This window comes from Catharus ustulatus, chromosome 26 (genome assembly GCF_009819885.2).
Source record: "Catharus ustulatus isolate bCatUst1 chromosome 26, bCatUst1.pri.v2, whole genome shotgun sequence".
Classification (NCBI taxonomy): Eukaryota; Metazoa; Chordata; class Aves; order Passeriformes; family Turdidae; genus Catharus; species Catharus ustulatus.
The window spans coordinates 76500-87996 of record NC_046246.1 but is presented as its reverse complement, the minus strand read 5'-3'; the positions used below and the strand labels follow the sequence as shown (position 1 = coordinate 87996).

General features: G+C 44.9%; 1 long non-coding RNA gene across 1 annotated transcript; it reads right to left on the bottom strand.

Annotated features, from left to right (window-relative positions):
• Window positions 1–9069: 9069 nt before the first annotated feature.
• LOC117007670 lies at window positions 9070–10749 on the bottom strand. The gene is made up of 3 exons (XR_004420187.1): window positions 10417–10749; window positions 10141–10223; window positions 9070–9475 (listed from the first exon to the last, which is right to left on the bottom strand). It is a non-coding gene; the product is annotated as an uncharacterized LOC117007670 (long non-coding RNA).
• Window positions 10750–11497: the final 748 nt, after the last annotated feature.

Here is an 11497-nt window from a genome sequence, read left to right as displayed (position 1 = left end):
GGGAAATCTGGGTTAAAAGGGGAATTTTGGGGCAAAAAAGGGCACTTTGGGTTCCCTAATGGGAAATTTCGGTCTAAAAAGGGAAATTTGGGACCGAAAAAGTGAGAATTTAGACCGAAAAAAAGGGAAATTTGGGGATAAAAATGAGAAATTTGGGACCAAAAAAGGAGAATTTGGGTCCAGGAAGGGAGAATTTGGGACTAAAAATGGGAGAATTTGGCACCCAGATGGAAAGTTTGGGTTCAAAAAGGGAAATTGGGAACTAAAAAAGGAGAATTTGTGGCAAAAATGTGAAATTTGGGTGCCCAGATGGGAAATTTGGGACTGAAAAGGACAATTTAGGACTGAAAAAGAGAATTTTGGCCTAAAAATGGGAAATTTGGGGCTGAAAATGGGAAAGTTGAGTCCGAAAAGGGGAGTTTGGGGGAAAAAAAAAGGAGAATTTGAGCTCAAAAAGGGAAATTTGGGTCCCAACCAGTTACTGCAGCCCCTGCACCCCCCTCAGGTCGTGCGGACCTCTGCTGGACACAACACAGTACTTCAGCCCCCAACTCCCTGGGCTGTGCTTTCCCCACATTGACAAAAAAACTGTATGGTGCCCTCAACTCCAGGGTAACGCTTGCCCCCTGCTGGACACAAACTGTTACTGTGTACCCATTTTCCACATGGTGCTGCCCCCTTTTGGAGTCAACTCACTACTGCACACACCCCCTTACTGCCCCCCACCCTACCCCCCCGCCACCGCCCCCCAGTCCCTGGGCAGTGCTGCTCCCTGGTGGACGAAACCTGGTAGTGCAATCCCCCCAACAACAGCCCCCCCCCCCCCCCCCCCCCCCCCCATCCCACCGCCTGAATAGTGGTGCCCCTTTATGGACAAAATGCAGTATAACTCCCTCATCCCCCACCGGGGAGTGCTGCCCCTGATGGACACAACCTGGAACTACGACCCCCACCAGCAGTATTGCCCCCTAGCGGAGGAACCCATTACACTGCATCACCACCCACAGGGGAGTGTTCCCCCCTGGTGGACACAACCCAATACTGCAGCCACACGCCCCCCTCCTCCCCCCCACCGCCCCCCTCAGCACTGCTACCCCCTTGAGGGGCTTTACCCAGGAAATTCAGCCCCCTGGTGGACACAGTTTGGTAATGTAGCCTCCCACCACCACAGGCTGTTCTGCACCCTGGGGGACACAACACAGTGCTGCAGCACCCCCCACCCCACCAGGCAGGGATGCCCTCTGGTGGAAAAAAAATGGTACTGCATCCCCTGGGCAGTGCTGACTCCTGGTGGACACAACCTGATAGTGCGTCCCTACCACAAAAGCACTGCTGCCCCCTTGTGAACAATACTAGGTACGCCATCCCCACCCCTAGGTCAGGGCTGCCTCTGGTGGACACAAACCAGCACAGTGACCACCCCCGCCTCCCTCAGGTAGTTCTGAACACTAGTGGACCCAACCCCAACCCCCTCTACATGGGCAATGCTGCCCCCGGTGGACAGAAACTGGTACTGCATGCCCCCAGGCTGGGCCACTGCCTGTTGGACACAACCTGGTACTGAAGTCTCCCAACCCCAGGGCAGTGCTCCCTCCTGGTGGACACAACCAGGTACTGTGCCCTACCCACCCAGGGAGTGCTGCCCTCTGCTGGAAAAAACCCAGTACTGCACCTCCACCCTCCAGGCATTAGTGCTCCTTAGTGCACACAACACTTACTGCCCCTCCAGCCTCAGAGAAGTGCTTACCCCAGGTGGACATAACCCTATACTGCAGCCCTACACCCCTGGGCAGGGCTGCCCCCTGGAGGACACAACCAGCTACTATGCCCTCTCCAGCCCTCCCAGGTAGTGCTGTACCCTGGTGGACACGACCAGGTACTTAAGCCCCTCACCACCCAGGTAAAGCTGCCCCCTGGTGGGCACCACCAGGGCTGCAGAGGCTGCAGAGCTGTGGCTCTGGCTCTCCCTGGAGCTCCCTGGCTCCGAGTTGCTGGGCTGGGCTGGTGCCTTCTTCTCCTGCTGGGGCTGAGGAGATCTGCAAGGCACCAGGAGGACAAAATTAGACAGCAGCAGGGGGGAAATGTTATTGACTTGTTCCACTGACATGGCAGCATCCAAAACTATAAACCCAAACCCTGTGCTTGGGCACTGAGGGCAGAGGGCAGAAGGCCAGAGGAACACATTGCCATGCTCCAAAAATCAAGAAGCAGCTTTAAAACCCCTCTGGGGGAATAATCAAACCTTCAACTCACACCCAGGGAGAAAAACAATGCAAGCAGGATCTCACTGCTGGATTTACACAGTTTTTGTAGCTGTAGCTTTGCTGACTCAGCTGGTATCCCTTAGCACTTACTTCAGTCAAAGCCATTATTTGTAGATTCACAAGCACAAAGTATGATGAGATGCACCACGGATTAAAAGCACCACAAATTAAAAGAAGACAAACATTTCAGTCTGGTGCATGAAGACCTGAGGGCTGTTTCTTCACTTTTATTTTGTTTTGGTTAGATTGGTTCAGGGCAGAGTGACGGCTGCTAAGTACAGCTGTGCACAGCTGGAGTCAGCATCACCTCCTTTCACTCCACTCACATTCATCTCTGCATTTACCACAGCTGAGTGTGTGAGAAGGGCTTGTTTCCCAAATCGTCACATTTCCTGTTCTGACTTTGTGGTTGTTTGCCAACAGACCCAATTCTGTCATGCTTAGGCTATTCTGATGAAATGCAGACCCTCAGCATGATTAACCAACCCTTCTTCTTGCTCAGATTTTAAGCAGAAAGTGTTAACAGTTTTGTTCCAATCATTATTCTGAAAGTAAATAACCAGCCTTTCCACAAATTTCAAAGAACTGATCCTGTTGGTACAGTAAGTTCAGTAACGGCAAAGTCAGAGCCACAGAATTTCCAGAAGCAGAATTTGAGTGGTGGCTTGTACCAAGAAAACACCACTAAACAGTTCCATTTACCGTAATGTTCACACCCTAAGAGGAAACAATCTCGGGGATGACTAAATAAATATGTATTGAAGAGGAAACATTAATTTTAAAAATGGTCACAAGAAGCCTTATTAATAAATGAAGACAATTTATTACTTCAAGTGTTAATGGTAAAAAAATTTCAGCACAGCAGTTGCATTTTTAAAAAGTGAAACTACCATTAAGTACTATGTTCTAGTTCAAGAAACAGATGAACCCAATGTTCTTTAAAACAGTTAAGCATTATACAGTACATTTATGAAGACCCGTAAATTAAAGAACTACTTCTTAAATTTAGAGATTAAAAAAATTCTGCATTCACAGCTTTAGCTTCTTTTTTCTCCCACACCCATCAGGAGTGCCATCCATTTTGCGCTTCTGTGCCTGCAAGGTAAGATTTGGTACTAAGTCATTGTCACGCAGAAAGGTTGTAAGCAAGCAATGTGCATCAAAACCAAGCAGATGGAGAAGATTGACACCCTGGCAGCTTTAAAATGTGATACACTGCAAATGTAGCATCTGGAAAATATGCATATCTTTGCTGTTGTTTTTCATTCTCTAAACCTGAAACAGTGTGATTTCACATAGGTAAACAGTGTATTAAAACAAGTAAGGATGTTATAAAGTTTCCAATAATGAAAAGGTACTTCTAAATACCCATTTAAATGTTCTGTGAACAAGTCTAAGAAACTTAATAAGTCATCACTATTAACCGTACTGATTTCTGCACATCTCTCAAGTACAGTAATTTCACGACTATAAGGCGCACCCTTTTGACTAAAATTTTCCCCCGAACCCGGAAGTGCGTCTTATAGTCCGGTGCGCCTTATATGATGTACAAAGTTGCGACATTTGCCACCCCGGAAGTGTGAGCCGTGAGCTGTGGGGGGAGCCGGCAGTGCCGCAGCAGCCGGCTGGAGGCAGGCCTGGGGGCCCACGGCACTGCCCCTCCTGGGTCTGGGCGGGCCCCGGGGCCCGCGGCGCCACCCCTGTCGGGTGGAGGCAGGCCCGGGGGCCCATGTCTGCCGGGTTGAGGCGGGGCCTTGGCCAGCAACCGTGCGGGGGGAGCTGGGGGCGGAGTCTCGCTGCAAAAAAAAAGTGCGCCCTATAGTCCAGTGCACCTTATATGATCTACAAAGTTGCGAATTTTGCCGACTCCCGGGGGGTGCACCTTATACTCCGGTGCGCCTTATGGTCATGAAATTACTGTACTTTGAATTTGGTTAGCAAAGAGAGCTGTCAAGCATATGTGCTGTTTTCCCAAATCTAGCTCTAGAGGTCCATTTGTAAATAGATCTGTGGATGATTTAGCAGATTATATAAATCAAAATACATCCCTCGTGTACTTACCAGGGTAAATTTATAGTGTACCAACCCACTGATCCAAAACATAACAAGCTTATCTGCTCCAAAGCATGTGAGCTACACTTAAGAACCTTTTTTCCTTTATTTGACATCCTCAACTCTACTAGCTGAACACCAACGTGAACTTCAGGCAGCTTTTAACATTGCTCTCTATGTTGTTGCTTTCAAATAACTTTGGATATCACTTGCCCTAGACATTTGGAAAAACACTGTTTTCAAGTGAGTTTTTTTACAGAAATGCCTTTTAAATCTTACCAAAGATGGTTTTGGTCCTCGTTTCTTCTTTTCTGCCTTTTCCTTTTCTTCCAGTTTCATGTTTTCTCTTTCAATGAGAGTGATTAAACTATTACACCTCCTTTGCAGCTCCTGAATTACACAACATATTCAATCAGTACCTTAGGCAGCCACTAATGTAAAAATCCTCTTAAAATATTAAAAATGCTGGTGATGTTTCACTGGATCTTGTCAGAGTAACAAAGAATGAAATGTTTCCTGATTCTTACTTACTGGCTGGCTTCACAGGAATGGATCTGACTGCAGAGGTTTGCTTTGTAAAACATATTTGTATTTAACTCAAACTGGAAAAGTTATAATTTTTAACTTCTCCCATTTGCAGCCATGGCTGAATTGGACACCCATGCAATTGTCAGAAAGTTATAAAAAGGTAAAACCTCATTCCCATGCACCTACTTCAGTATTTCAGCAGCAATATAATTTAATTAATTTAATATTGTGATAGGCATTCATGAACAAAAAAGAGCAATATCTATATGTATATCATTGCAGCTCTGGACTTGAGAAACCAGTCAAATCTGAATTGCGGTGAGTTTCGGATACATTGTCTTAATTCATCATAGACATTTTCTTTATCAAATCCTAGTTTGTGAAGCATACAGATTAGGATGCGATCCTCCTGTTCAGTGAAATTCTTCCCTTTATTAGTACCATAGGATATTCTTAGTTGGTGGAAAGGGGCTTTATATCTCCCAACTGGAACAAAACAAATCAGACCACTTAAAGCTAAGAAATAGGTCAGAATTAGCATGGAAGTCTTTAGTATGAAAGCAATAAATCACAGGAAGACAGAAAACTAGATCTTTAAGGATCTCCCATGCTAAGCCATCACAAGAAAAGGACTCTAGGTTCAGGACGGTGCATTTATCAAACCTATCTAAACTGGCAAATTCTGGTTTAGACAATAGGTAGCTTTGTAATCTTTTGACTAATGGCAGACTTTCATTACATTGGAAACAGCCAAGACAGGTCAGGATTCATATGGCAACGATCCTTTTTAACACAAATCCTCAGGAACTGGTAAAATCAGAGAAAGGGTAAAAAGGTATTTTTTGGTCTTCACTTAGAGTCAGGATTAAAACATGAAGGAGATGAATTTTTCGTTTGGACCTGGTAGTTCATTAAATCATATCTAAAGTATAGAGAGTTCTGCAACACTTCTAGCTATTAGTTAAAAGTGAGCAAAATGGAGATTAATCTACTTAGTTACAAGGTTTTTTTAAAAGCTAAACAGTCCAATTAAAAGCTAACGCCTATATTATTTATGCTTTTGACCTAATAACCAAACACCTTTGACCTGTACTGAGGGATTTTCTGTCTAACTAAAAGCTACAACTTGAAAGGATGAAAACAAAGAAAAAAAGGAGGAAAGAGATAAGGCCTAAGAACCTCCATCTTGTCCCATACCTATTACTATATTCTAAAAACCCTCAATTCTAAACCCCTCATCATGTGACACCACACACTTCTATTCCAACTACACACTCGTGACTTTAACTTGATTACTCAAATTTGGAACCTCTTCAAAAGTTAAAAGTAGTATTCCCCTAAGAGTCAGTGTCAAAAAGCACAAAAAGCTCAAAACTTCCAAGCTGCTAAGTTCCAGCAAGGGGACAGTGATGACAAAGGAATATTGCCTCCACTCCATGTTGAAGAACAGTGATAGGAGTCCCTACTGCCCACACTTATTTATTTATGTTCAAAGGGGATTGTAGTCCATTTGGTTATTCTTTCCCAGCTTCAAATGCTATTTAATACTCCTCTTTCCCAATGGAATCTCATTCCTGATAGGGCCATGCTGCCAGCAAAACTCTTTGGATTCGACATCCTGCTAAAATACTCAGCTAAGAGCAGAAAACTTTAGAAGGCAAACCATGTGATACTTGCATATTTTAAACTATAAAGCAAATACATGCGAGCACTCCTATCAGAAAGACTGCAGGCTTCCTGTTTGAACACTGGCTGGGAAAATTATTCCAACTAGGAAAGCCTGCCTGCAGAGGGGGATGCAGCCCCATAGAAAACTGAGCTTTTTGTGTGCAGTTCCTTAAAATCAGGGTGCCTGCCTATGTCCTGGTTGCAGGACCTCATTTCTGTGTCCTTACCTCTACTTGCAGCAATATTTTCATTGCAGAGTGTTTCCATCTCTTCTAGGAGTTGGAAACAAGCTGCATGAAACACACATCAAGAAGAAACAAACAAAAAAAAATCGACAAGCAACAATCACTAGGGAATGAGCTGAGGTCCCACCAACCCAGGGAAAGTCCTGAGTAAATAAAGGTTTGCCAAAGATAAAACCAAGGTGCTCAGAATGCAGCACTTACTGCATGGTTTCTCAGCTCCAGCCCAACCTAGTCCCCCAAACCAGGATGGGAACAAGAAGCACGACCTGGTGTGCTGTGCCTGCTGGGACAGCTGCAGGATGTTCAGCAGGATCCCTCGTGGGGAGACTGTGGCTCCCACATCAAATGACACCGAGGTTCATTTCACAACAAGTTGTCACAGGTGATAAAAATTCAGCCAATTAACCCATTCAAGCTTAATTAGAATGAATTACTGGGAAATTCTTAACTCTAAATTGTTCCCACAGTCAAATGGGTCTTTCTGTCCTTATTTAGATTAAAACTGTTCTTGGGACTATTTTTGGCATCACTGTAGTGCAGAGTTTTGCAAACCCAAGTGCTCTGTTCAGATATTTCACTTAAATATTTTTTTGCTGGCTGCTTTTACCACATCTGTATTTGTTTTCTAAAGCTTTGCACGTTTCCTCTACTGGAACTGGTAGCAAATAAAGCACAGCCAGCCAGGAGACGAAAACTTGTAATTCCTCCTTGGCTCAGTCTTCGAGGCTGCTGCCTGCTGCTGTTGCTGCCACTTGGTGGCATTTTAATGCAACTCTGCTCTAAGCAGGCAGCTATGGAGCTCTGGCTGTTCTGGGAGTGGCAAAACAGTCACCTCTGCATGTCTGTGCTGCTGCTTCATACCCATTGGTCACTGGTTTTGAGCAGAAGGTCACTTACTGCCCTTAATTAAAGTTTTCCTCACTGACAGAAGGTCAAAGCTGGCAGACAGAATGGACAGGTAAAAAAGTCATCTTGTTCAAGTCCTAGAATGGGCCCAAGTGAAAACAATGAGCATCTTTCCTAACCATTTGCAGGTCCTTGAGCTGGCTTGTCGTTGAAATACAATAGATTTTTTAAAAATTTTCTATTTTTTCATAGAATCACAGAATGGTTGGGATTGAAAGAGACATTAAAGATGGTTTTAGTTCCAACCCTCCTGCTGTGGGCAGGGATAACTCCAGGGACAAGGAGTAAACAAGTTTGATAGGTAAAATGGGGAGGGAGAACATGGACCTTCCTTCTGGCCATTAGGGCAGCTTATCCCTGAAATGCACTGAGGTTTTTAATAAAGTGAACATAAAATCCATGTTTTATTGACCATTTGCTGACCATTACCAATAATTTGCTTTCATATTGGAATGCAGTGGATTGTGGGGTAGTATGGGGGGATACAACTGTAGAAAGGAAGCTCCTCAGCTGTGTTTGAGGGACAATGAAACTACTTGTACAAATAAAACTTTTTATTTAGCACTTTTTGGAATCTGACTCTAAATATCTTATATAAATATCATTGATCCAAAGCCCATCAAAATCAACAAAGGGGACTGCAGAACTTGGAAGGGTTTGGGGTTTTCTTTTTTTCACAGAAGCGTGACTTCTCTGTAAAAAATAACCCCTTGAGCCATACTACAAGATTAATATCCAGGAAATCTCTGGGAAGAGAAGGGCGTCAGCTGAGCACACCAATGCTGTGGATGCTGCCTCCACTGTTAGTGTGGCAAGGGAAAAGTACTTGTAAGCAATTCATTATTCAATTTGGGTTTCCTTGACAGGTTTCTAAGTCACTGGGCCAATCCTTGAGTGTGGCTCCCTGTGGGAGAGGGAGCCCAAGCCCTCTCCCACAGGAAGGACTCCCTACTTTGGTACCAAATTCTGCTCCTGGACATTCACTGGGACCACCAGTGCTTGCAGCAAATACCCAAATGAAAAATGTGCCTTACATTGCACATTCAGCCACTTAATCCCTCCTTTATCAGAAGAGATTCCTCTCCCTGGAAGCTCTCAGACTCACAACAAGGCCCAATCCCATTGCAGTTTCCCACCCTCACCAACCCAAATGCCAAAAAGCAGCCCAAGTCGGAATCCTCCCTGTGAGTCCCATCCCTCCAGCACAGGAGACAGGTAGAGCTGTTTCCAACCACACCTGGGGTGTCATTTTGCCACCCAAACTTGGCTCTGACAAGGGTAAAACTGAGCAAGATCCTCAGTAACAATCTGAATGCAGATTTCCTGTCATTGAGAGGTGTGAATATTGTCCTGTTAGTTATTCATAATAGTTATTCATAATATTCAACATTCATAGACCATCAGCACACGGGGCCATTCAGAAAATTCATTGCACTTGGTCATTTTAAAGGCAGGTACCACCCCCCATCTCTTCTTTTGCAAGGCAGAAAAGCATTACCCTCAAAACCCACAAAGTCTTCCTAAGGTAACGAAGAGAACTTAAAACTGTATTTAAAACAAACACAAAAGTATGCAGGTGCTTTGCATTGAACAGTAAGAAAATAAACAAAACAGAACTGTTTCTGAGGCTCCAAAAAAACAGAGAACATGGAACTATCCAAAAAAAACAGAGAACATGGAACTATTTACATCCTGGAGACCCAGTAAAGGCACTTGGGTTCCAGTCAGAGTCACTATAAATTCTGTCTCGTTCAGTCTCTGAGGTCAGGCTGGCTCCTGGTCACATTCTCTTGGTTTGTTCAGCAGAAATCTCTGGAACAAAAGGAGGGATAGAGAAAACATTTGGTTGGGTTCATCCAACAGGCACATCTGGCAGAAGACAGTCAATGACTGGAGTCACTTTACTCAAAGAGAACTTGCACAGATTTTTGACTTTTAGCAGCTGCATCTTTATGGAGAAGATTTTTAGAGCCTCCCAGCCCTTCTGCCAGGCACATCCTGATTATTTTCTTTTGCAAGGTTTGCCAGCAGATCATGGCAATGCATCCCTTTTCCCACAGGAGCCCACTCCATGAAACTCCATAAAGCTTTGTGTCTTATGGAAAATGACACTGCAAAGGCCCTGTGGGATGGCAGGTTACAGCTTCTGAGTATTCCCCACTGCTTGCACCACAGGACAACACAATATTTGCAATGACTAAACTGTACAATCAAAAATGGAGCAGCAACTCTAGGAATTCCTTTTGGCAAATACTGGTCACAAGCCCAGCAAGGAGTCAAAAATCCCAGGGCTGCCCATCTGTAGCCAAGCTACTCAGCAGGTGCTGCCCTGATGGGGCTGCTCTCCCCCATCCCTCCCTCTCTCTTTGCTCCCAAAATGAGGAAGCAATGAGGAAGCAGAAACCAGGGTGGCTGCAGTGCCAGCCAAGCCTGGTGTCTTCAGGAACTACAGGCAAGGCTGGGAAACAAACACTTACTGTTCAAACTTCTGTCGTCTTGTCTTGTCTTCATTTGGCAGAAAAATCTCTGGGAAAGGATTCTTCTCATCCCCTGCAGATCCCTGAAAAAACACAGAGAGAGAAAGCTGGTCAGAGAGAGATGCCTAAAGCAACTCCAAAGCCCAGCTTTTCTAAATTTCTAGAGAAAATGTTCATTTGTCCCAGGTATAGTCCGTGCTCCAGGCTCTCCCACTCTCCCCCAGCAATCCTTCCAATAATGGAAATGGAACCTTGGATTCTCACTTGGCAACTCACAATGCTTTGCAACCATTAAACTTTTCCCAAGCATGGAGAAATTCAGCAGCAGGTTTCCTTGTTCAGTGGCAGAGAGCAGTGACGCCTGCAGCCTGGAAAATTATGAGGGAAAAAGGAGCTGTTAGAAGGCAACAGGAACACTGTGCACACCCTGGCCTAACACACAGCCCACCCTCCCCCAAACATCCTAGATGCCGACAAACCAACAGTAAACAGCCAAATTTAAAAAAAACCAGCCAGTAAAATCCAATTTTATAACCCAGAAATGCAAAGATGGAAGGGTTATGAACAATTTTCTAAGCGAGCTATAAAACTTCAGGCCCAGGTTGCAGCCACACCCAGAGGTTTGCTGTTTCTTATTTTTAACTAAAGCACCCTTTTCTCTTTATAAACACACTCCTTTTTACACCAGTCTTGTATTTGCAGTTGCTCAGAAATAGTTACTTATCTGAGGGGATGAAGACAACACACAGCACGCATAGGTTGCAGGAATCCTCCAGCCCGCTCTCCTGGATACCCATGCTGATATCCTGGGATTGCACCTTGTGATCTTCCTCCACTTTCCTGTGCTTGGCAAAGGATCCTGGCAGGGCTGTCCATGGCAGGCAGGTTCTGGTTCCTGGCAGGGTTGTCCATGGCAGGCACGTTCTGGTTCCTGGCAGGGTTGTCCATGGCAGGCAGGTCCAGGTTGTCAGTCTCGGTTCTGGGTCACTTTTGGGTCATCGTGGTCCAGTTTGGTGCACGTTGTGCAGCAGTCATGTCCAGCAGTGGTGGCAGCACCACATTCTTCCTCTCTGGACAAGAGAAGGAAATTCATTAATATGATGCACATATAATGTTCTTAAAAACTTGGCTACATCCTGTACCAGTGCTTGTCAGTGTCTCAACTAGACAACACTTCCAAAGCTGAGAGGTTTCAAGTGAGAGGGACTTTTAATTGGCAGAGACTTTACCATTCAATAACACAGCAGCCTAGCAGATTTCTGATCATCTGAAATCAGGATGACCAGGGAACTCTGGCAGCAAGAAGCAGCACCAAATAGCTCTCAACCTTCTTTCACCACTGCTCATTTCCACCATT